Source organism: Opisthorchis viverrini (genome assembly GCF_000715545.1).
Source record: "Opisthorchis viverrini unplaced genomic scaffold opera_v5_207, whole genome shotgun sequence".
NCBI lineage: Eukaryota > Metazoa > Platyhelminthes > Trematoda > Opisthorchiida > Opisthorchiidae > Opisthorchis > Opisthorchis viverrini.
Window position 1 is genome coordinate 629,905 of NW_008751864.1, and position 6,119 is coordinate 636,023.

Sequence of the window (6,119 nt, forward strand, 5' to 3'; positions counted from 1 at the left end):
CTCTCCTGTGTACTGGTTGGAACTGGTGCGGAGGCGCCAGATGATTCGTAGTATACATTGTCGAAAGTAACCAGCACATTGAAACCAAACGGGGTGGTTAGCCCTGTCTGGAGTTGCCGAACTCTTAGCTCACCCAGACTGACGTCCAGGCTACCCGGTCAGCACCACGAGGAGGTGGTTCAGCTCGCCGACTTCACTCATGCTGGTGCTAAGTGGCGCATTAAAACATAAAACAATTAGTGCTCCTTAATCTATTTAATCGTTATCAGACAGTGAGATCACTCTAATTTATCTACCAGAACTACTTCTTAGTAGGTTATCTGCCCCACATTAATTTTGGTTTCTAACACTTGTATGTTAGGGCCAAATTTTCCACTTGGGTGAACACCTTCACTCTGATTCGGGCTGTAGGGGTTCTTGCGAAGTACAGAGAGTTTTTTTTTGAAAACGCAATATCATCAAGGCGCTCAATTAAAGATATCTGGAAAGAATTCAAAACAATAGGGTGACTGTGATACCCTATTTAAAGGTGACAAATGAATAAGTAATCCATAAATAACCTCATGTACCTCTGCGCTGTTAGTTTTGAAATGTTCACAGAAGGATGTTCACTTCAAGGTCGGGCCGACCTTCGTAAAGGAAATTAGGTATCCAAAAGTTTAGGTTCGCATCCAAAGACAATCTAAACTAGGTCCGCTGTAACCTTCGAAAGAAAAACATTTGGATAAAAACGAAACTACGTATTTGCTTTCTTACTTGCCCCCTGCAGAATTGTGTCATACTGAGCAAGTATCAGATTCATGTTCCTGGACGAAAACGTGCCACAAATATCATTGTGTTTGTTAGCATATGTCCACAACCGAGAGCAAGATTTGTGAAACATGCATTCCGTCTTCTAACTGGTTTACGATTAAACTGACATCCGCAAAAACGAGTGCCTCACGGTCACGAGTTTTTGTCCGTGCATTCAGATCAAACGTTCCAACCTGACATTGGTCAGGTTTCAAAACTTGTATTCCTGATATGCTTTGAATATTTCAGCAGACGTTTCTTTACTCTTATCTCACTCTTGTAGGTGATAGAGTGGCCACACGATTCATCCATGAATTCACTATGTTCACATAGGTAAACTCTATGACAGCTCACGACCCATCTCACTTTTCTTGGGGAGTGCCGGGGTAAGTGCAATTCTGAATCGTTTGTCCCCGATTATTTCTCGCGGAAGGGTATTTTTATGAACTCAAATGAATGCTTCTGTACGGACCGGCGCTCGGTGGGCCAAAAGCAACACTATAAGGATCTTGCTCCTTATGATGCACATTATATTATGGCATTAGAATAACATTTTGAAGGAAACACTTTTAATGGATGGGTGCAATATCTCTGATAGCTCATTGATTTTCTGAAGACCATTGGATACACTACTAAAATGACGGCAGGGTAAACCATACAAGTTAGTTTCCAAACGATTCCTCAACCGGAAGAGCAATCTAAGCCATTTTAACAGACGAATGAAAACCTTATTGGTAGATTAAAACAATTCCGACCGACGTACATTCTCCGGTAAAAAAAGCAGAACAAAATATTCAGTAAAATATCATGACAACTGAAGAAACCTAGCCTGGAAGATGGCTCCAATGGCAGTCTGCAAACCGGAAGTAGTCCATTAAGCAGAGTGCTCTTTTAAACGTTGGCGATGCAAAATAACAAGCCAACGACTAAAAACTACCGATTGTTTACCAAGCCCTTCTGTAATATCTAAAAAGTGCTTAGTAGAGCCATTTTCCGCATCATAATATCGTCCGTGCCAGCCGTAATAGGTTAGATGGGATCCCCAGTCCAGTGTGAAATAATTCTTTGAAGGAAGTATGCCGCATCTGCTTCCTAATCCGACATTTCCTGCATCTGATTGACCAAGTTTCTGAATTCTCAGTCAGTGTCACATACCAACAGGTAGTTGCGTATTTTCGAAACCTATTAGGCTGTTTTTCAGCCTAGCTTTTCAGCGGGCACTTCTGGACACCATGATTGAGGTTGAAAGATTCATTTGTCAAGGCGTTCATTAGGCAAACTATATAACTTCGACTGGGTGTCTTCCAGCGACTAGGATTTCAAAGATTCACATGTCTCAACCTGTTTCTCGGGTTGTTTGATCCATGTACCTATACAAAAAAGCCATTCGAAGGACTACCACCACCCTTTCTAATCGGGTGGACTTGATCCTGCTATTGAAATCTATCAACAATGCGCATCTGTACTAGTCACCAATGCCGAACTTGAATAGCACGTGAAGCGATCGTATGAGTAAGCAACTTATGGACCCAACTCCTCCTACTTTTAAAAAACGGATCAGAGGGACCAATGAGGAATTCACTTTTGTGTAACCACCACATGCCAGAATGGTTCCTATCTCTCCTTGGCATTGCCCGTTATTATATGTCCATTGGGTAGGTCTTTGATACACCATATATCTCTCAGAATAAGTCCATATGTAAAATAAGGGTGTAGATTGCCGAACAAAACGGTCACTTGAAATGTTTCACCCAGTCAGCACATTTCTCATGGCTAAAATGAGGCAATATAACAAAATATACAATCGACAATACGTACTTGATAAGAAAAACGGAAGAAAGGCCAATACATTTAATAATATGGGATACCTGCACCTTGGAAAGCGCCATACTGCATGGCTTTAGTAAACTGTGTAACGTGGATGCACTTTAAACATATATACTCAACAGGTTATGTCTGGCAGACTTTAGTGACCTGGGGGATGATGACCAGGGATGATTCTAGTAATGTAGTGATTTGGTGTCCCGAGACTACCACAACAAGTAAGCTATGTCAGCATAGTAAGTTGTGCAGAAAAAACTGGATCATCAGCGCAAGCCCATAAGTGTTTCGTATTCCCACTAATCACGTTCATCGTGAATGTGTCTCAAAACTAATGAACACTGGTGAATCTCCAGTGTGGTTTGTTGCTTCCCATGTTCACTGGGTGCATTTTGTCGGAGTATCTACATTGCTTCCCTCGCCTTAAAGGAGTGCATTGAACAACACATCGTAAATTTCCAAAACGTAAGTAGTATGGTGGACTCAAATGGACGCCCCTGAATAGGACTTAAACATGCCTCATCATAGCGCATTATCTCATGAACATCCTGATGCGCATAGCTCTCGGGGGATAACAAGATTTGTCGGATATATCAGTTTCCTACGGTAAACGTTGTCTATATGTTGAAATTTACGGATGATGAGATGTTTCATTCTTCTAATCGGTCAATATATTCGACAGTAATTGGAATACCTCTTACTTTGCTCCCAAAGTGAGTAAACAAATGAGTAAGTTTGAGATTTGAATCATTTTTCCTACATGTGCATTATTGTAGAGTCATCCCCCAGCGCGCCAAGCTACGGTCATCCTGGACTACAACATCCAAAAATGGCAGGAACAATTTCAAATGAACAGCACGTAATTAACGCATGCACTGATTCCCACCAATTCTACGCCAAAAGAATTTTCAAACAATCAGCTACTCTTTAGGGGAAAGTTTTGCATAATAAACCACGAGGAATTTACAGGCTTTACTGAAAATACAGCCAATATAGTTGGTAATTGAAGCGCATAAATTTCTCAATTCAAATAATTTATGTGGCATGGGTACTGAAGCTTCAACGCCACTCTATTCCTTTGGCTGTCTGAGCTTTTATTTCCTGTAGCAACAAAGTATTCATTTTATGACGAACGTTTATCAGAGGCACTTTTCAATGAAACTGCAGACCTGGGGACAATTATTAAGACAAAGGAAGCTCGTAAGTGTATTAATATAAATAAAGAAACACAGCCTTTGAATCCCTGTTTACTTTTATATATTCTTGACTTTTGGCTGAATCAGCCTCTTCCATCATGCGGAATTCCACAACTATGCACACAAAGGTGCAGATTTCCTACCCTCTTTGGATAACCTCTAGAATGTACCACTTACAATGGATACCTCGTAAGTTTAGACTCCGCATCATTCAAATTATCGTTTGTCATTATAATCAAAGAACCAAATAGTGATGTTTTCCTATAACCGTGGGACCAAACGGACGGTAAAATGAACGACTATTCTAACTTGCTGCATATCTTACTTTTATTTCAGCTAACAATAAACTCAACCATGATAATTACTACCATTCTAAAATTAGCGTAGCGTCATCCACTTGTTCACTCATGAATTTCACCGTGGTTCCATATTCTTAGGAAGGTCTCCGAATTTCTTTATTTTTTTAATTTTAAGCTGGTACAATACTCGTCCCGAATATGCATTGTGTAGACAAGTAGAAGTACCGTTATGCTAATTTAGATAAGCACAAAAGTTTCGTTACTAAAAAGTCTCCGTGAGTGGTTGTTAACTTTTTAATGGCCGAGACAAAACACTATTTTCAAATAAACATTTTCCGCTACCTCCTCTGAATCGATAGCATCAGCCATTCTTAGGAAAGTTAAACCACCAACAAAGACTTTCTTTTCCTTGCGCACTTATTTTCTTGCCTACAGTATAGGATTTACTCATCGGCGGCATTGAGCACAGATTCATGTTCAATCCAATTTCATTTCCTTCGATTTGACTTACAGCCCAGTGAATTATCAGATAACGATCGTCTTTCCCGTCAGTCATAATGTACGCTGCTTTATCTGTTCATGAAACGAATGAGCACTTCAACATATCTCCAACTGGAGTTTTTTTCTCATGTTATTTTCTGCTTTTCACTACAAATATGATAATAGTGGCATCTGCTTATTTTGACAGAAATATAAAGCTGTGTCAGACAACTGTCGTGTTTCAGCCATGTTACTAATTTTGAGGGAAATGTGCGCCATGTGAGAGATTCTCCTGTCTGGCGTGCTGTCACACCCTAGAAAAAACTGTCTAGTTGAAGCCTGCCTATCGTCATGTATTTCTTTCGTAAATTATATTGATGCAATCACGTTACAGACACCACACTCTGATATGATGCATATCTGGTTCGAATTTCAGTGCCGTGCAATGGTCCCAACAAGTAGTGTTGTTATGCGGCTTTTTAGACGTTAAGCAGGACTACTGTGGTTGGTTCTGTGAATGTTTCGGTTTAGACAAAGCCTTATATGCGCGAAACCTTGTGATGCAAGGACAGATAAATGAGTAATCTGCTGGAACTTCATTTTCATCAAGTAATTATTTGGTATTTTTGTGCTCAGAGAATCTGAGGAGATGGTTTATCGCTGGTCGTATAGGGATAAATGGAACTCGACGAAAAATACAGGCAAACTGAAATCAACATCTTGGATTACAGAACGATCGTACATTAGCAAAACCAACGGTACCCGTTTTCGGTTCATTCACCGCCAAACTCTGTGTCAAGATTATTAGATTGCGTTGTGGACATACTAATCCGCGACTGGAAACTAATAAAGTACGCTAGCGCCGGGTCCTTTCAAGTTTTATTGTGTTCATTCATGCAATCCGAAATTTTGCGCGATTCCAGAGATCTAGCTATTGCTGCTTGGGTATCAGCGTCACTGTTCGCTTGCAAACGCATCGTATGTGTTCGAGTTTCCTAGAATATTGTTCATCTAAATATACCATACCCACTCGTCTAGTGCGGAATTCTAGAATATTCTAAGATCCAGATTAGTTTTTTAAAACATTCGACACTCTCCGGCCTCTCGTACCATTATGCATCTACCCAACCAAAACTTTTCTGAAATGTAATCCTTCACGTGTTACACATGACCAAACTGGTGGAAGAAGTTGTAAAATAAAATATTTTTGATGTAACAGCCCTTTAATAAACTTGGGCTTCCGCGGTTCCATAAGCTTACGCAAGTGCATAAGCTCACGAAGAAATGGCAGGCTCCGGATGAGGCTGGTGTAACGCTACTACCTCACTGCCATGTAGGGGTATAAAATGTACAATCGTGCACTCATGTGACAGCTCGCAGATGAGGGTTGCCTCCTTGAAGTCATCCAAAATTGATGTAAGCCGAACGCATTCATGAGTCTAAACAACCTTTATTCAGAGTGCCATCGGGGTGCCAGGAATCCTAACAATACGCTCTTCCACTACCATTTGCCTCAAAGTTCGGCAGATTT